The sequence below is a fragment of the Chinchilla lanigera genome, unplaced genomic scaffold (genome assembly GCF_000276665.1).
Source record: "Chinchilla lanigera isolate Chin_1 unplaced genomic scaffold, ChiLan1.0 scaffold00045, whole genome shotgun sequence".
Lineage (NCBI taxonomy): Eukaryota > Metazoa > Chordata > Mammalia > Rodentia > Chinchillidae > Chinchilla > Chinchilla lanigera.
The window spans coordinates 16,809,065-16,829,892 of NW_004955446.1; the positions used below are offsets into that span (position 1 = coordinate 16,809,065).

A 20,828-nucleotide genomic window follows, 5' to 3' on the forward strand; every position below is an offset into this window, starting at 1 on the left:
GAAGCAATAAGGAATGAAGTTTTTCAGCTGATTATTGAACAAAGCCACAGTCATTATTATGTGATTATTAAACTCATCAGTAATAATGCCTAAGTAATCTCTTCTTAAACTTAGATGGCTCAAATACCAGGGAAAGTAAACTGGTGTCCTGTAGATGTTATTTTTATAATTGCTTACATTTGTTTGTGAGAGTCAAATGGCCAGGGATTTAAAATTTATCTAAATGAACTCCATGTGTTTTCCTGTTGGTCACTATTGTTAGGTAATAATCCTGCTGGGGATTTGAGATTTTTCTCAAGAATATCACTTTTACATTAACCACAGGTTAACTAAGGCAGGTTAAAGCAATGGAAAGAACCAGGTGTGGGGTTAGGGGAGTAGCTGTTTTCACAAAGAATTTCTGTGAGTAGAACACTGACTTGGGTCTGAGAGACAGTCTCTTCCAGAATTACAGCTCTTTGCACTTTTGAACTAATCAATACATTTATATGCTTATGCTCCCTGTTATGACAAGAATCCACATCTAAAAAAGACTGTAAAATCTGGCTGCAGCCATTGAGAAGTTGGTTTCTTGTCTATAAGATGAGGATTTTTTTCCTGAACTAAGGCCTGTGAGAACCGGATATGCTCCTCCTGTTCCCTCGCTCCTGGCATACAGTTCGTTGAAATAGCAATAGTTGGTTTTATTTTTTTAAATTAATTCCTTCTGGTGTTTTACAGGTCTAAGGTCAAACACTGACTAAAAATGACTGGAAAATTCCACATTTCCGGTTATCAAGACAGTAACAGCAAAAGGATTTTTTTTGGATCTCATGAGTGGAGGCAGGCTGCTTTTCCCGTGGCTCAGGGAATATGTCAAGCAGACTGGGAGGGGACAGTAGGCACCAGTGACCAGTCTCATGGGGAGACTAAACTACTGGTCAATTTTGCTAAGATGCTTAGATTTGGCGCAAACTCACCTGCCAGAGCGTTGTCACGTGGGATGAAACACACATCCAACCAGCGCAAAAGACCTTTATTGCCCATCTATCAGCAGCCACAGACCGCGGAAGTTTGAAATTCACAGTGTGCCAGTCTCCTGGGGTTCCAGGCCGCGGTCTAGGGTGCAAGGCTCACCCGCCTGCCGGTGCCCGCCGCCCATCCATAGCAGGTGAGGGCTCCGAAAGCACCACACGCTCAGATATTTTATCCCAGGAGAGACAAGGACCCGTGGCTGTTCGGACAGTTCATCCTTGTTTCAAGATGTTGCTTTCTTGCTGTCTTCTGCCTGAGAACTGCAAGAAAAAGGGGAACAGCGGGTCTGCCCTGCGTAGGCGTAGATCTGTCCCCTGGGAATACCGAGCTCGCTGCTGATCTCACTTTCTTATCTTCCTTCCAGGAGCGAGGCTACCTTTCCTTCCGCTGGTTCTTCTAAGGGTCTGCGCACATGAAAGCTTGGCTACACTTTCCACCTGCAAGTGTTCCCTGAAGGCTTAGGAATTCATTTTCAGATTTTTCTTTGACTTTCTTTGTGTTTTTCACGTTTGATAAAACTACTTCATCTGATTCCACAGCTGAATGTGAGAGAGGCCCTGCATATAAAATTCTACCTAATTTATAGATGGTAATAAAGCGACTCCTAGACTTTTGTGCAAAATTAGCCAAATGGCAAAAGGTAGGACTGGGATTAAAGCACACATCTCTATTTCCAGCTCCAGAGCCCCTTTACCTCAGTGTGCTCCATTTAAATGGAATAGGAGTTATTCTGTAATTGCTTGTGAACGTAGACTATGTGTTTGATGCTCTATTTGATATTAAAGGAGGGTGGAACAGTAAGATGTGTTCCAGCCTCACAGCTATTTATAATCTAGCCAGATACAAAGAAGCATATATAAGATACACAAAGGAATCATGTAAGTAAACTGAAGAAACACCGAGAGGGAGAGGACAAATGTGCTTCCGAAAGGCCAAAGTCAATTGTAAGCTGAGATCCCACGGACCGGCAGGGTGTGAATTACTGGAATGAGAGGAAAAGGAGCTGAGGGTAGGGGTGCCTTTTGAAGACCACCTTACCCAGAGCTGCGGGCCATGTTAGGCGTTAGGAGAGCATTAACTGAGACCCGGAATTGAATGTGGGGGGCCACACTCCTTTCGTTACTCTTTCTGTTCTCAGCTATGAAGCTGTACCCAGATTGCTTCGGCTAAGAAGTTCCCATCATTTTCTTCCTCAACGATTAGTATGGTGTTGGGCAGGTAAGCAAACCGGAGTCAGTGAGGTGTTCGTCAGGCTTGTAAGGAACGGGAAGCAGCTTTTCCTTTAATAGAAAGTGACATCTACAGTTTGACAGCCATTAGCATTGCAGAGACAGCTAGATGAGTCTGAGGCTCAAGACAGAAACGAGACCTGACCTCAGAGGACAGAAGCAAGAGCATGGAAGAAACTTGCTGCTGGTGATATAATTCGGTGACCTAAAGATGTCTTCGCTCCTTTACACACAACAGTAGGTCTCATTTTTATTAATATATATCATCTCTCTGTATGAGGGGGCTGAGACGGATGGCTCACTAAGGAGAGTGGTGAACTTAGAAGTATGAATGAAATATGTGGCAGATTTCATTGTAGTCACAGACTGGATCTGATTTTGAATAATCATATGATCGAACTTTGTATATTGCCTGTTCACAGGTGTCAGGAATTATCAAAGGATGCATTAGAAGAGGTAACGTGATAGATAGAAACATAGATGGTGGGGAAATGGAAGAGACAAAAATCTCTGGGCGCTGGTGCCAATGCAAGCCTGTGGTTTTGAGCCCTTCCTGCCTTGCAGCTATGGACTTGAATTCTGCACCCTCTGAGAATGGTGAGCTAAGAAAAACCTCTCCCCGCTGCTTTTTTTTTTTTTTTTACTTTAAAGAGAGTAGTAAATGAGAAACAAAGAAACAAAAAAGTAGAACAGTAGCAGCATAACATTATCACAAACAACCAAATCAAAGCAAGAACATTCAAACTGATACAGAGTCTCAAGACAAAATAATACAAATCAGCAGTGGTTGTTACATTACATATCACTATCCTCAACTACATTGCTCAGATTACCAGATGTAAGAATGAAAGGTTGCTCAAACCATTAAAGAGAATAAGAAAATAATTCTTCCATGAAACATTAGAGATAATTCAGAGTAGCACTAAACAAGATGGTAGGAGTTCACCATTGTAATTCCAGTGCGTATTGTTACCTCTAGATCAGTTGCTCAGACCACCAGACACAAGCATGCACAATCAATCAGAACATAAAAAATTGTAAGCATTAACTGTTCATTTCAATACATCATCAGACATCAGCAATAGAGTTATCACAGCTATGTATATTTATACTTTGCCTTCCTTCTTTCAATTCTAGGAAAATACCCAAAGGGGAATAGCTGGGTTAGATGGGACTTTCAATCTTAGTTTTGTGAGGAATCTCCAAATTGATTTCCACAGTGGTTTCACCCATCTATACTCCCCCACCAGCAGTGGAGTAGGGTTCCTTTCTCCCCACAGTCTCTCCAGCATTTGTTATTGGTTGATTTCTTGATGATAGCCATTCTTTCTGGTGTGAGATGGATTCTCAGTGTTGTTTTAATTTGCATTTTTTGAATGACTAATGATGTTGAACATTTTTTCATGTATTTATTTGCCATTAGTATCTCTTCATTAGAGAAGTGTGTATTCATTTCAGATGCCCATTTTTGGATTGGGTCTTTGAATTTGAGGAGCCTGATTTTTAAAAATGTCTTCTAGTTTAAACCGGGCGTGCTGGTCCACACCTGTAATCTCAGCCCTCCGGGGAGGCTAAGGCAGGAAGAGAGCTTTGAGTTCAAGGACAACTTGGGTTATAAAGTGAGTTCAGGGCCAGTCTGAAATGCATAATAAAACTTTGTCTCAAAAAAACAAACAAACAAAAACTTAGTTTAAAATATTATATGACAGCATTGAGTTAAATACTATTGTTTTACATTTATTTCTTAAAACTTCTATTTAAAATATCGACTCGTTTCAATGGTAGAAATAATGAAATGATAAAATTTATTAAGAAAACTAGAAACTGAAAACAAATTACTACAGGAAATGAGTAATAAGTTTACCTTTCCCAGGAGTGTACGCTGTATTCTCTTTATGAAGTGAAGTTAAAAATTCTGACAGCAGCTCTGCAACTTCTTAAATAACCAGCAGGGGTCAGGCTTGTACTGTATTATACAATGCTATTACAACCCGACGGATTTGGTTGCTAATAAAATGAACTGAGTATGAGAAAAACACAAAGTACTGTCTCAGAGTTGAAAGAGAAACACTTTAAATATGTTTCTAGATAATCACTCTTTCCCCATTAATTGTGAAATGGAAAAGTCTGGAAGTAATTTGACACTCTTTATTCATAGACAAAAAACTCACAGTTTGAATTTAAGATGAAGTAAAATTTATCTATAAAATATGACAATAATTTCATAAGCAATTGTTAACTAGAAAAGAACAGTACACAGTTAGCATAGTAGATGTATATATTTAGTCCTTCATTGCTCAGTGAAGGAGACGTTTTCTGAGAAACATGCTTTACGGTTTTGTAAGCATCATGGAGCTCAGCTACACACACTAAGATGCCGTGATGACGCTGGGTGACGTAACCTTGTGGACACTGTCTTCTATGCACCCTGACACCGAGGGAAACGCCGGTGTGTATGCATCTGAGTCAAGTTTCAAAAGTGTATGTCAAAGAGCATGACATCGTTAGCAGTAATTGTTTATGGATGGCAGCATTGTTTACATGTTTTCCTTTTCTACATCTTATTTGTTCTAACTTCTGAAATTTCTACAATACAGATACTAACCAGAAGCGTTTCCCTAAATGGATTCTGCCCAATGTGAACTCCCCGTTCACTCTGTGTTGCAGTCGGGAAGAACTGAACCGAGGACGGGTGGCGGGAATCTCTGAAGCGGGAAGGTCTGCAAGCTGCGTGGGTGGGAGATGCGGGCCCAGCCAGTGTCGTCTGCAGCACTCGCCTCGGCCCTGAGCCCAGGGCCTCAGCTCTTCTGCGAGGCCGCTGTTTTCTTGTTGCATTTCGCGTGTCGGTGATTAGGTGCTTCAGCAGTGCATGGATCTGTTTAATTCTTCTGATGAGGTAAGGTCTACCTTAGGTCTAGTGGCTTCTCTCCTATAGATACACAATTTCCATAAGCATTGTCTTGGTTACTTTCCTCTCGTTGCTGGGACAAAATACCTGACGCCCAAAATTAAGGAAAGAAATGTTTATTTCACTTACAGTTTGTGGAGGTTTTAGTCCATACTTGGCAGATTACAAGGCAGGGTGGTACATGGCAGAGGGCTGCAGCTCCTGGCACAGAACACAGCAAAGCAACAAGCACACACCAGGGTGGAATGGGGCAGGAATGGCCTCAAGCAGCCTCTTCCTCTCCCTTACATATACAAACTATCCACCCCAGGGTGGGTGCAGCTCTCACACCCATAATCAATCAAACTCTAAAAGCCTGCCCCATGGCCACATGAGGCTTTGGGGGGACACACAGACATAAACCATAACAAGCATGGGGGTTTCTTGACCTCTCCTTGTCCCACAAGCACAAGGGATCTCCAAGGATGGATGTGAAAGCTCTGTATGTCCCTGCACAGTAGACAGCTGGTCCTTCGTGGGGTCTTGTAGTTTTCCAAGGCAATGCCATGGGATGCGGGGGGATGGGATGTTTCTCTCCCCCGGCAGCACAGAGACCCACAGGGCTTCTGATCTTACATCCGCAGTGTTAATTCTTTCCCAGGCTGCTCTGGGGTACTGAGCACCTGTCCTCCATCTCCCATGTCCTGTGCTTACTATTTCTTTCGCTTGAGGAAATAGAATAACAAAATAAAACAAGCCAACAACAATGCTTAGTTTGCACAAAGGAAAGCAACAGGGGAGTATGGAAAAATACTAGGAAACATTATTACTATTGCACAAGTATTTTCTACCATATCATAAAGTATTAAAGGGAGAAAATTCCAACATTGAGATATACACCCATTATTTCTACAATGAATGGGAATCAGTTGCACATCGATGAATGGTAGCTGTGTGACAGAGCTTTTGAGTTTCCCTTTTTGTTTCATGAGAGAGAGAGAAAGAAAGAGAGAGAGAGACAGAGACAGGGAGCGAGGACCCTATTTCATGATTCTTATTGCTTGATTATTATTTCATGACTACTCCAGGATAAATTGCTTTTTCCTGCTGCTGCTATTCCTCAGCGCTCCACTGTTTGGAGCTCTTGCTGTATTCTTCAGTGGGTCTCCACTACATTTTGTTAGCTTACTTTTTATATGCTATATTGTAGCAGCTTCTCAGCTCTGTAGCTTCTGTCCTCGTCAAAATGTGTCTTCCAGTGGAGTTGCCTATTGTGCCCCGCCCCTTGTATGAGTGGAAGTATAAACTGTGTCATTTTCTAGGAAGGGCTGCACCCAGGAGCTAGTAGCTAAGTTGTAGTGGATCGCTGCAGACACTGCTTAGGAAGTTAGCATCTGTGAAATGTTATTGTGCTGGATTAACTAATGGTCAACTTGTAGTACCTATCTGAACCGCATCAGCCTGGTGCTGGGTGTGGGCCTGCCTGAGGATTGTTGCCAACAACATGAAAAGGAGAACTGGAGAGGAAGATGTGGTGCAGTTGGTTCTCCTGGAGAAGCTTGTTGTGCTAGCTTTCCTGATATGAACTCAGCTGTTCTTGTAGGAGGAGCTCAGGACCTCGCTGTCACCAAGGATGGCTGAGGTTCTTTTGCGGGGAGCTCTAGTGTTTACCTTGAGTCTTGCTTCCTGACTCCAGTGCAGATCCCTCAGCCTCCTGACATAGATCCTTAATCCCACTGGTGCAGACTTTCTAGCTTCCACCACTGACCTTTGGGCCTTCCCAGTGCAGATGCTTGATACAGTCTTGCATGAGACAATGTTGTGGGCTCTAGGCCTCCAGTTAGACTTGTGGAGGACATTGCCGTGGGATCCAGGCCCTCGGCTGGATTCTGTGGGTCTGTAGTGTGTGGACAGATCTCCTGAACTCTTTTGCATCTGACTCTTTGGGGGTCTATTATAAAATAATCCTATGCATTATGTGTCCTGTGTTAAAGTGTTTCCCTAGTAAACCCTGAATGCAACAGTTCTGCAATCTAAGTTGTGCAATACTTTCTGCTTCTCTATTGACTCATGTTCCTGCGCCTTGAGTGGAAATCAACACGTGTGAATATTCAAGATTTTGTTATTCATGTTCATTTACTTGCTTGTTTTTGAAGTGAGTTGGCCAGATACAGGGTGAATGTGCTCTGGAACAGGAGGTCAGTGAATTATGTGTTGCTACTGATGGTGTGAGACTGTGGTACCCGCCTATGTCTTGTCTTGCTAAAGCAGACTTTCCTATCTGCTGAGACGAGGATGTGTGGTTTTGCATAGCACAGCATTCAGCATACATTTTCCTAACTAAGGATAGAAAGAGAGCTGAGTTTGGAACTTAGCAAGACAGATTCTTTTTTAAAGAGGAGACATTATGGATGAAATACTGTCTATTTTCCATAGTTTTCAGAAATGATTGTCCAATAGATGGTATCTTGCATGTTCCCTAAAATAAAAAGTTGTGACAGAAAGTGTTGTAATTGGTACCATTGATAACTCAAAGGCTTTTAGAATATTTTTGCTTTATAAATAAAGTTCTGAAAGGAGCTGGCCACTTACCAAAATGTGATTTTAAAAGCATCTCCATAGTGAAATCATATAAGAAGGCTTCTAATAGGATGTGTTTAGTTCTAACCACTAAAAACTAACAATCTCTTCAAGAGCCATTAGGAATCCAGATAATGGTTTTTAGCTTCTTATAAATGCACATAATCACTGTACCATTTATGTGAGAAATTTTATTACACATTAAAAGTACTTTTGAAAGAAGTTTTAATTTTCTTTTACAACTTCTGTTTTTCTTTTTCTGTAAGCTTTTCTTTTTTTCTTTTGTCTTTTTGAGATAGGGTTTCCCTATGCAGTTCAGTCTGGCCTTAAACTCACTTTGTAACAAAGGTGGGCCTTGCACTCATGGGGATCCTCCTGCTTCAGCCTCCCGAGTGCTGGGATTATAGATGTGTGCCACCACACCTAGCTTTCTGTAAGCTTTGTTGCTTTTTGTGAAAATTTGATTGTCTCTTTTTGGAATTTCAATCATGGATTTGAATGCTTCTAAGTGAACTAGTAATAATTATTTCAAGTATTCAGATTTACCTAAAATAATATCAATGATTCCTTATACATTTTTTCTTATAATAGATTATGCTCTGATGACAGGTAGTTCTGCATGAAAAAAACCTTAATAATGTTAGTAGTTTAAAAAAAGCAAAAGAAAAGAAAAGAAAAATTTATGTAGAGGGGGAACCAACTGTCGTGAAGGAGGGAACAGGAGTGGAGATGAAGGGAATGGGCACGTTTGCTCTGTGAAGGTTGCCAGTGTGTCCGACCTCACACGAGATCAAACGCCCGAAACCCTCAAGCGTGGAGTGACCTGCGGGAAGGACCCCAGCATGCATTTAGCCAGGGGCCAGAAGAGTCAGTGAAGATTTTAACAGAGCCTGCTCTTCAATTCTGGCAACCCAGAGCCAGGCTGTTAAAATGTTAACCAAGGATAGTGTATTATTTCTACAGACAGGAGCTTTTAAAAAATACTTATGTAGCTTTTGAGTGTATAACTAGTGGGACGGAGGTGACAGAAATAACAGTTATTTTTATTGGAAGAACTTACCAAGCAACAACTGTCCCAGAATATGTGAAGCATCCACTCTTTCTCCAGGAAGACCCTTTAATGCATTCCATTGAAGTCCCATCTTCACAGGTTTTTCTCCAATTGCCGAATGAACATGTCTTTTTGTGTGTGTGTTTTTGAGACAGGGTCTCGCTATGCAGTTCAGGCTGGCCTTGAGCTCACTTTGTAGCCCAGGCTGGTCTCAAACTCACAAGGATCCTCCTGCCTCAGCCTCCCGAGTGCTGGGATTACAGATGTGCACCACCATGCCCAATCTCGAATGAATATGTTTTTCATAACCACTTATCACCAGAGGGTGTCTGAATAGCCTTGCACTCCATGAAGTAATAATCTTGAACTAGCTTTGTTCTGATAAAGATGTTAAGCAATTCTACATTTGAAAAATCCCAAATGAATACTTAGCAGGATCGATGAGGGAGTTGACACAGATCTCATTTTTGGTGATAACCAGAGATAGCTCTTTGCTGGGTTTATACCAACTCAGCCATGAGACTGCAGCTCCTCCTGACAGTGCTGTGTGAGCCGCGAGACTGCTGCTCACTTGCGTGTATGTTCGGGGCCTGACCTTGCCTTCTCTCCTGTTTCACTGTTTTCAAGAGTACATTTCTAAAGTGCTAAAAAAGCTTCTCCGTCAAATGAAAAAGCCGCCTTAACAAGCAAGGTCCCTCTCCCCGAGGTCTGCGCACTGAGAGCCCATGCCGGCCTGTCTCTGCGCATTCCCGACTCTGCAGCGTCACCGCTGTGCCTCACGTCTCTTACCCGTGCACGCTGTCGGGGGCTGGACATGCACTTAGGGAATACTGGCTAGGATGAGGAGGACGCTTTCCCGGAAATGCCGAGATGACTTCCTGGTAAGATCACTTTCCGGTAAGGGCGACACACGTCTGTTCCTGTCTCTGGTCTCTCTTCCACCTTTGATTTTCGCAGAGAGTTCAGCCAGGTAGCGTCAGGAGCACTGTCAAGAAAACATGCTTTTGAAGAACACAGTCTGGCTCTGCCGAAGGGTTGATGTGTCCTTGGAGGTGGTTCTGGGCTTCGCCAGCGCCAAGGACTTAATGAAGGCTTGAATGAATTAGTGCGTACAACTTGCGATGTGGAATGAAAGGAATTAATTGGTCCATGAGAGAATTAAACTTGTAATCTCAGTATTAGCCTCTACTCCCAAATATAGTTTAGGATTGAGAATCAATGGTGTAGATGTGATATTTCCCACATATCAAGTTTTTATTTTTATCATTTAGTAAATCAGACTGTGGAGACACTTTAACACAACAGTAAACTCAGAGGAGAGGAATTAAGTGTGCGTGGCAGGCTGCTGCGTCAGGTCTGCTCCTAAAGTCTGACAGCGCAAGCTCTCTTGGGCCTGGAGGAGTGGCACATGAGCAGAGAGCCGTCTGCGGAGAAGCCAGCCACAGACTGTGTCACTATGCAGTGGCATCCTTCCGCCTCACAGCGGTGAGCTCACGTGTGAGCTCCTGGTCTTAAGCTATGATGTGTTTGAGAGTATCTTCATTGCAGCCTCAGTAGCACAGACAATGAATAAAGGCCCAGTCTGTGGTCTAGAAGGTTCTTAGCATCTGGATTTACTCTGGTTATCTAGGATAAAAGTCTCAATCCAGCCACGTACCACTTGATGACATTTTGTTCCGTGATGGACCACATAGACGATGGTGGTCCCATGAAATTTTAAGGAGATGAGAAATTCCTAATGCCTGGAGATATCACAGTCATCCCAATGCTGGAGTACAATGCATCATTTATGGGTTTGGGGTAATACTGGTCAAACAAATCACTCTGTTGCTAGTCAAATGAATGTATAGCATATACAGTTGTGTACAGTTCATAATACTTATCCTTTCTGGAGCCAAGAAAAAATAAACTACCATATGCATTTAAATTTTTTTTTTTTGAGCAAGCATAAAGGTTTCTTCCAGCTTTAATGATTAGAACTAACCATAGAAAATTCTTAGAATAATGATTTTAAGATTACTAGCGTATTCTTTAGTGGTTAAATAAAGTCATCAGTGCTTATAGAAAAATGGTCAATAAAATTGATGACTATTATTATACTCACATTGAACATTTATACTCTGACAAGTAGCATGGTTGGTTTCATTTTATTCTCAGAAAATGCCTGTGAAAAAGATAGTGCAATTATGCCCCGCTGACAGTGGGAAAATGAAACTTAATGAGATGGAGCCAGATTTCCAGAGCATAGAACTGAGCTTTGAATTCCAGCAGTAGCTGGATGTGGTGGCGCAAATCTGTAATCCCAGCACATGGGAGGCTGAGGCAGGAGGAGCGCTGGAGTTTGAGGCCAGCCTAGCTATATAGTGAGTTCAAGGCCAGCCTGAACTACTCTCAAAGAAAAAAAAAAAGGAATTCAAGCAGTTTAATGCAAGTTATCCACAAGCTAGGAGGAAAGCAGAATATTGAGCCATTTCTCCTTTCCTTTGAAGACACAGAGTGGAGAATCAGACCAGCAGAAATAAAGGAAAGACACTAATAGGGCTTTGGAATTGAACTTCTGGTGCTACAGCCTGATTAGGGAAATGATTCAGACTTCAGTGGTATTTGTCCCACAGTAATGGCCTCGCCTTCCTCCTCGCCCCAAATGTACAGTTAAAACACAGGGCTGCCAGATAGAATCCCTGCAATACTGGTTACTAACTCTATCTAAAAATCAAATTGAACTTGACTTTATATGTCAAATAAAAATACAAGATAATCAGATAAATTTAACTTTCAGATGAAACAATGAATATTAATTTAGTATAACTGTGCTCCAGGAATTGCATAGCACATACTTATGCTTGAAGAAATTATTACTCATCTGGAGTTCAAATTTAACTGGGTAGCTTGCATTTTTATTTGTTAGACCTGGAAACCCTCATAAAGTAGGAGTGCTAAGATAGGACCAAGAACAAAAATCTCAGAATGAAATAAACAACAAAACAGAGGTTGTGTAATCTAATAAACACTAGCTGATATAGTGAAACAATTTGCAAATAATAGATGCAGAACAAAAATGAAGCTGAGAATATATAATACTGTACGTCTGAGATATATTAATATGACAATGTAACAAATATTTGAGCTCTTTGAGGAAAGACGAGAAACCATGTGGATGCTAAAATTTATATCCTCCAAAGGAAGGATCAGTAGAAATAGAAATATACAATTTTTGTGTGGTTAGCACCTGTAATCCCAGCACTTGGGAAGCTGAGGCAGGAGGATCACCATGAGTTCGAGGCCAGTCTGGGCTACATCAGTGAGTTCAAGCCGGCCTGAACATAATGAGACCCTACCTCAAAACAATATACGATTTAAAAAATACCCAATTTTTAACGTATTGTTTTTCATTTTAGTGTTGTTGAGATCCCTTAGAAAATAATATTGGAAGAACTTGAAGTTCATGTCTTTATCTTTTTTTCTAATTAAATAAAGTAAAAACAATATGTTCAAAATGTATTTCATTTAGAAAAATATTCTGGTCCCAATTAATTAAAAATATTTCTGATATCTATCTCCTATCTACCTACCAATTTATCTACCACTGTTACTTTTATATTTCCACTTTTCTCTATTCATTCCAAAGAATTAGAATGAATTTCATTTAATGTCAGTGACAATCATTTTTCAGTGGTTGTTTTGAGGTGATTTTTAAATATGCGGTTTAGTGCTTTCTGGGTTGGTTATAATCAGTGTATATATAATGTTCATAGAAATGAGAGAATTAAAGCAATGAAATCTAAAATGGCCGGATGTTTAAAGAGGACAAATCTGGGTGGTAGGTGTTATTTTCTTCTAGATTGTGGTCTATAGTTTTAAAAATTATGCATCTGTGTAATATCCAGTATCATTTAGCAATGAGAAGAGAACTGATAAAAATTAGAAGTTAGCATTTTTATTTTGTTTCTCTGTCTTCTTGTAGGGAAAGGGATGGTGACATACATGCTGGGAATAGAGGAAAAATGTCAGGAAGAGGGAATAAAAAATAAAAGGATGAAGAAAGAAACTTTAAAATGCTCTAAGGTAAATTTTGCACATCTTATAGGAGGCCAGCTGTGCACTCTAATGTCATTTAAAGGAATAATCCTCACTTACTACCCTGCATGGGGCCTGGTATTATCCCTGGGGGACTGACAAGTTTCCATGTGATCATCCTCTGCCCGTGGCATTTGCTTGCTGAGTAGAGGGAAGCGGGGAGAGGGAGCGCTTCTCCAGGTTAATTTCCCACTTTCCTCATCTCGTGAACGCTCTGCTTAGAGTGAGAAGGGACTGGACTTGCGCTCAGGCAAAGACAGACAGAGAGGACTGAGAACGTGTAAGAGGCAGACACCCCTTTCCCCAGGACGAGGGTATTCCTGTTGACTACCTTTCTCACATCTCACAAACTACTTCAAGAAAAATTTCTCTCATCTTCTGCTTATCCCATGCAGCCTAGGCACTGCTGTGAGAGTGCCATTTCTGAAACACAATTACCGTTGCTTCTGGCTTTGCACAGATGTTTGGTGACTCCCTGCAGCGCTAAACCTAAATACACTAAACCCAGATACAAAGCTGTGGTGGATTGACAGCTGGTGGTCAACTTGTAACCCCCAGAGGAACTGAACCAGCAAGGTGCAGAGAGTGGGTTGCTGCCGGCAGCACAAGAAGCAGCAGTGGGGAGGAAGAAGAAGCTGTTGAGAGCTGGAGCGAGCTGTTGGTTTTCCTGGAGGAGCTTGTCATGCTGGCTTTCCTGATGAACTCTGCTGTTCTTATCATTGAGGTAGCTTAGGACCTTGTTGTCATGGAGAATGGCTGTGGTTCACTTTGGGGAGCTCTGGTCCTCACTTTGAGCATCACTTCCTGGCTCCAGAGTGGAAGATGGTGCACTGCTCAGTCTCCTGGAGAAGCTCGTCATGCTGGCTTTCCTGATAGGAGTCCAGCTGCTCTCAACACTGGAGGAGCTCAGGACCTCACTATCGCTGAGGATGACTGTGGTACTTTTCAGGGGAGCTCTGGTTCTTACTTTGAGCTTTGCTTCCTGGCTCCAGTGCAAATCCCTCAGCCTGCTAGCACAGACCCTTCACCCTGCTGGCATAAACTTTCTCGTTTTTACCACCGACCTTTGGGCCTTCCCAGCATAGATCTGTGAAACAGGCCTGCATGAGACATTGTTGTGGGCTCTTGGCCTCCAGCTGGACTGCTGGGAGGCATTGTTATGGGCTCTAGGTCTTCAGCTGGACTCATGAAGGACATTGTCATGGGATCCAGGCCCTCAGCTGGATTTTTGGGGTCTTTAGTGTGTGGACAGATTTCCTGCCCTTCTTATGTATATGAATGTTTGGGTGACTATTATAAAATAATCTTATAATTAAGTGTCCTGTATTGTACTGTTTCCCCTTACAAAACCTCAGCTACAACAAAAGCCTTTTACGAGTGGGCATGTTTACCAGCCCCTGGCTGTGTCCATCCTTTTCTCCTTAGTGCCGAAAACCTGAACAATCACAAAGTACAGTACTTACAGTTCTCCAAGTCTGTTTCGCCGCTGTTATATTACTTTCTCAGCAGAACCTTCCCTTATTACATTATTTGTATTATGTTCATCTCTTCTAAGTCACTTTGCTTAAGGTAGAGTTCTTCATGGCCACTGTTAACAGCTGATATAGTCTTTTTCTCCTTTTTTTTTTTGGTGCTGGGGATTGGATGCAGGGTCTCACACATACTAGGCAAGCACCCTACCACTGAGCTACACTCCTAGTCCAATCGCCAATGTACTTTTTGCTTTACTCAGTTAATTATTCATTTATTATCTATCTGTCTCTTTGTAATCGTTTGTGGGCATTATCCTTCTGGAAATTTTTCATCTGCTTTGTTAACGATATGCTACCAGTTCTGAGAACAGTGCTTGGCAACTGTAGGCACTATACACCGTTGGCCTAAAATTTCATTAATATCTCCATATAATGGTCCTCTCTTTTCCACTCTTCAGGCTCTCATACATGGGTAATAATGAAAGAGAATGTAGCAGGGGGTGGAGCCTCAGTTTCCTATATTTTTCAGTAGGAATCAGTTGTCTAGAAATTGATCTAGTCTAGGAACTTAGTACTGTATGTCCTATAAATTGAAATAGTTCTCTAACTCCCAGGAAGTGACTGCAGTTTCAATTGAATAAATATATATTTTTATTAGCTTCCTTCAATGCCATGAAATCCTTCCTCAGAAGTTTAGATAGCTCTACTTTTATTTTTTCTTTGATTTATTTTAAATCCTTTTTCCTTCCCCCTCATCTTTTGTACTCTTTCCCATTTGAAAAGATCTCCCTACTTCCTATTATCTCTCATTTACTTTGCTTTTCATTGATATTTTGTGGATATATAAGAGAAAACATGGATTAAGAGTTGGAGAGAGTGGGGAGGGATGGAAGGAAAGTAGCCAAAAAAAAGGAATTAAGTGTATTATGTACATGTATGAATTCCCCACATACATATAATCATTATGCATTGCAAACATATACTAATAAAAATATATTAACAAAATAAATGTAAAAGTAAGGAATTCCAGTAGATGATTTGGTGGTCACTGTAACTCTGCACTGCTCTTGTTAGTACCCTACTCTAGATTGGGAGCAAGCCTGGAACCAGTAAACTTCTTTAAACATGGTCATTCACTGTCTTAGTTACGTTTTTGGTTGCTGGGACAAAATACCCAACACCCACAAGTGAAAGGAGGAAAGGTTCATTTAGCTCACAGTTTGTGGAGGTTTCTGGCCATAATTGGCTGGCTCCAAGACAGGGTGTCACCTGGCAGAGGGCAACTATGCACAGTGGCAAAAGACAAAAGCAACAAGAGTGAAAGGGAGGAACAAGCCTCCTTTCCACCTTTATACTGTATGCAGGCTACCCGCCCTAGGGCAGGTGTAGCAGTCACACCCCCAGTCTCAGCACTAGACAATGAACAAATCACAAACTCTAGATTTAGCTACTTCTGAGAAGTCCCCTCTTCCTCATACCAAACGAGGCTCTGTGGGGACATCCAGACACAAACCATAACATTCACCCTGCACTTTGTCTCTCTCGGGGTTAATCCTAGTACTGTCCTGTGCCCAGTCACTGTCTTGTCTGTCTGCTTGAGGGTGGAGGTACTTTTATGTGTGTGGCAAGAACTTACCATTAATTAACAAATCATGCTGCATCCCCATTGAGCATTCACAGAAAATAGAGAAGATCTATATAGCAATAGAATTTTAGTTAAGTGCTATGCACTGCCATGAATAAATTTGCTTACCTACTACAGTGTTTGTGAGTGGGAAAGGGAGGTCATAGGAAGTTAGGCCTGGATTTGAAGTCTGATTAGATGTAAGACTTGGTTATATAACCTCTCTTAACCTCCTCTTCCTTACCTATTAAAAAGCTCTTTATTTTTGCGAAAACCAGTGCCATGGCATTGGTGTCTATGTGTGCAAGGTAGTGAGCCTTTCCTTGGTATCGGTATGAAAAAGAAAAAGCTCAGGAGTCCTCTAGCTGTCGGAACTGACATAATTCCTCTCTGTAGGAGAGCACATTCACACGAGTCTCTGAGTTCAAATTCACGCTCCATGACTGACATGTGTGACCTTGAGTACATTAGTTATATCTGATTTGTCCTTATCTGTAGTGTAAGTATAGCCATAGCACCTACTTCAAAGGATTACCTTATAGAATAAAAGGATTATTACCCATACAGCCTGAAACAACACTGGGTACATATTAAATATTAGATTTTATTGTTTGTTGTCTTTTCCCCTACATAATAAATCCTTTTTTTTTGTTTTGTTTTTTGACACAGGGTCTTGGTATGTAGTTCACGTTGGCCCTGAAGTTGCTATACAGCCCAGGCTAGTCTTGAACTCATAGTGATCCTCCTGCCTCAGCCTTTCAAGTACTGGGATTACAGGTGTGTGCCCCCATACCCGGCTAATAAATCCCTAATGCATGTCCAATATGTAAATAATATGTATGAAAAAATTCCCATTGTATGTGTATATGATATCCAAACATATAACATGTGTAGGTATATGGTCTCAAGTAATGATTGCACAAGTCTCATAGTTACTGGTTTTTGCAAAAATAAAGAGCTTTTTAAAAAAATATTTAAATCAACCTACAAGGAGAGAGGAGGCCTGTCCAAGTCTGTCTCCTGGATTGGCTGGTGGGAAATTTACGCCTCCTGGGGTAAAGCGAAGGAGATGGTGGGGGTGTACCGGGGCATCAGGGAGGGTACTCTCTTGTGGCTATCCTGGATCTTGTGGAACTTGTGAGCAATAGGGAGTTTCCTCTCTTCATTATTATGGCTGGGACTGTGGGCAGGCCCCTGGCTTCTCACTGAGGTTCTCCATGTCCTGTGCTTGTTCTTCAGGGTTAGCTTGTTCCTCCAGCCTCTCTAGGTCATTTCAGTTTAGGTTGTAAAGGTTCTGCATCTGTATCCTGAAAAACCGTTTGCATAACAGTTTTTAGGAATGGAAGTCCCATTTTATGGCCTAAATTCAAAACTAGTTTCTTATTTCTTCACAATTAACATTTCATTATTGAGAAATGAGAAAAGTCACTGTAAACACAGAGCATCAGTCTTTCTCATTGTGTTTCATAAACTGGCGGAAGTGTGGGTATTCAGATGGGTGTCCGGAGCTGAGTTACGCCGGATAGGCATGTGCATGTATGTGTATGCTTAATAGATAACCTTGTTCACCAGGAACAATTTTCTGTAGCTGAACCAGAGAATATTCACCACTCACTCCAGATGTGAGAATAGGAGAAGAAAAAAAAAAATAGTAGCAATGTCAGGTTCATATTATATTAAGAGAAGAAATTTAGCAGAGATGTTAAATAAATTCTCCTTAAAAGCTGGGTGTTCTAAGGGAAGTTCTCTGTCTTGCAAAGTAATAACGCCCTCACCCCACGAGACAGAAGTAAAGTTTGGTGAAAAATATATGTAAGTAAGAATAAAAGGTAATCTATATGTGGGAGTTTATTTGCACTACGTGCTATTTTATCGAAGTAAGAGTATTTACATTAATCTTTGAAAAGTGAAGGGAGAAGATTTGGGTCTTGGGACTTGCAAAGTTTATCTTAGAATTTAATGAATTCCACATTTTAGTAAATTATTAGACTTAAAAGTCACAGAACAAGACCAATAATTTAATAAATTTACCAAATATATTTCTTGAATAAAACCCAATCTATCATATTGGATTTAATTCCCAGTCATGAAATTGTCTGAATCAATCCATTCCTCGAACTTTGTTGCCAGTACAGTTGCTTCTTGGTATGCAAACGTGCAGGCAAGAATCAGCTTTCGTTCTAAAGGGAATTCCATTCTCAACCAAATGCCGGAAGTGGGGCTGCGAGTGGGGAGGAAAAGATTTTATTTTACTTTATGTTTTACCTCTTTCTCCATGACAAGTAGAATCTCACATTCACATGTACCTTATCTTTATAGGTTGCTGTCCTTAAGAGATGCGTCACCTCCCAATCCGAAGCGGTGAGTCAGTAGAAATTGCCCAGAGCAACTGTTTCCTCTTATTCCCTGATGGGAAAGTAACTATGAGTCAGACACTGTACCTTTTTCTACAGCTGGAGCAGCATTCAGGTTAGCAGTTTCATATTCAATTTGTCTGTGCAATGCTCAGTAAAGCTTAGCATTAAAAAATGTACCATTAAATTAGCAAGATTTCATATAAAAGCAGACCTAGAGAAAGTATTTAAATTTCATTTGGATTTCCACTGGAGCATTGAAACACTACTGTTCTGGCAGGTACTTATGTGAACACTTGATACTGTTCTTTGACACCATCTTGGGCTAAAATAAACCTTTTGAAACAGTTTTGTAAACTGCACGGGAGACTACAAAACGCAAGGAAGTGCCAGACGCAAAGATCAGCAAGACTATTAAAGGATGAACAGCCCGATGTACCAAATGTTTCTTCTCTGGTTGGGGATTTTGCACAGAACCTGAGAGTTGAAAATGAGATCAGAGATGAGCAAAGGCTGCAAAGAAAAAACAGAAAAACCCCAATGACTTGCAGCCTGTATGACACCAAGGAAGGTGAACACTGTTGTATAGTCTTCTGTGCTGAGCTGACCCGAATGACACCGGCACTCAAGCATTTTTGAAAGAAATACTCTATCTCTGACAAAAGTCTGAAAGTATTTTCATTCTATATTTTTGCCCATTTAGAAAGTTTTCTTTCAATATATTTTTCCAGCCACCTAGAGACAGAGTATTTCCTTCAAAAATGATTCTGAGTATGATTTTGGGTGAGTTATGGTAGCTTCCAAAGTAGTTGCCACGGAATTAGTCAATTTTATCTTACACTGTTGAATTTATCCACATACAATTGTCAACTGTATTCTCTTATGGCCATTTTAATTTTGCATGCTTTGTAGTGATAATCCTCCTTTCATTCCCAATACTACTAATCTGTATCTTTTCTCTTTTTATGTCAGTCTTGCTAGACATATATGTTTTATTAACTTTTTAAAAATATCAATTTTTTATTTTAAAACTAAAAAAAGCTAACAAAACAACAATGAAGACAAAATCAAATCGACACAAAAACAACAAAAATGATACAGGACCTCAAAACAAAATGATAGGAATTAACAAAGGTTGCTATGTTACTTACTGTAATCTTCAACAAAGGTGCTCAGTCAAAAGTACCAATTTTTGGCTTCCTTTATTTTCTCATCATTTTCTGTTTCAGCAATTTCTATTTTTATTATTTATTTATTTTTGCTTTCTTTGGTTTTATATTGGGTTTGTTTTTCTAGCCATTTAGGGTGGATGCCTGGGTTTATAATTTGGATTTTTCTTTCTTACTGGTGGTATTCAGCCCTATAAAATTTCTGTTAAGCACTGCCTTGGTTACATTTGATAAATCCTGATAGTATGTCACTATCATTTAATTAAAATTCTTTTGTAATTTCCTTAGAGGCTTATATTTGGAATCATGAATTATTTCAGACTGAATTGGCTTTGTTTTCCAGTGTTAAAGATTTTACCTAATATCTGTCTATTACTGGTTTCTGCTTTAATTCTATTATGGACAAAGAACACATTTTGTATGATGTAATTCTACTTTAACATTTAACATTATTCTATATATTATTGTAATATGCAATTTCATTCTATACTAGCCATTTTCCATGTGTATTTAGAAAGAATGTGCACTGCAGCTTTACTGGAAGGAATGCTGTATAATTGTCAACTGTATCTTATCAGTTGATCATGTTACATAGTTTTAAAACTTTGCTGATGTTGTTACTACTTATATTGATTACTGAGAAAATAGTGTTCAGGTCTCCAGTGAACTGGTAAGCGTCTATTTTTTCATTTTAGTTTTTTAAGTTTTTGCCTCATGTATTTGAAGCTTTGGATAGAAGAATATACATGCAGGGCTGTAAATCTTGATGAATTAATTCTTTTTATCACCAGGTAATGTCACTCTTTAGCTACTTAGTACTTATCTGTTTTTTTTTGCCTGAGGGGTACTTTGTCTGATACTAACATAACCACTCCAGCATTCTCGTGATGAGCTTTTGCATGGCATATATCTTCTATTCTATTACTTTTAACTGACTTACATCACTAGATTTAAATTGAGTTTCTTGCAGATAGACTTGGATCACTTTGATTCAAGTACATGTTGAAGATGATTGACTTTTGATTTGTATGTTTATTTGATTTACATTTAATGTAATTATTGATGTTTTGGGAATTAGGGCTACCATTTTGTCATTTGTTTTCTGATAGTTCTTTTCATTTTTTGTTTTTTGGTCTCCTTTCTTGCTTTCTTTTGTTATTTCAACATATTTTAACATTTTATTTATTACATATTTCTGTATTTTTTCGAGTAGCTTTTCTTTTATTTTAAAGATAAAAGGAGGGAAACATTAACAGACATACAACATTTTACAACATATCATAAGCACAATACAGACAATACAGAGTTACAAACAAAGTGGTAGGGAATTAACAATGGTGGTTGTATTACATATTGATATCTTCAAAGTGG

The 20,828-nt window shown here is 40.1% G+C and overlaps 2 long non-coding RNA genes across 3 annotated transcripts in view; both read left to right on the top strand.

Annotated features, from left to right (window-relative positions):
• Positions 1 to 1,891: 1,891 nt before the first annotated feature.
• Positions 1,892 to 12,820, top strand: LOC106149453. 2 transcript variants are annotated; one of them, XR_001235649.1, is made up of 5 exons: positions 1,892 to 2,480; positions 2,666 to 2,840; positions 4,841 to 5,139; positions 9,389 to 9,642; positions 12,726 to 12,820. It is a non-coding gene; the product is annotated as an uncharacterized LOC106149453 (long non-coding RNA). The 2 variants fall into 2 exon arrangements; XR_001235648.1 differs by having other exon boundaries at positions 4,911 to 5,139.
• Positions 12,821 to 16,692: 3,872 nt separating this feature from the next.
• LOC106149454 overlaps positions 16,693 to 20,828 on the top strand; it is a 10,099-nt gene continuing 5,963 nt past the window's right edge. The window contains exons 1-2 of the long non-coding RNA XR_001235650.1: positions 16,693 to 16,711; positions 18,254 to 18,295. This is a non-coding gene — a long non-coding RNA (uncharacterized LOC106149454). The remainder of the gene's footprint in view (positions 16,712 to 18,253; positions 18,296 to 20,828) is intronic.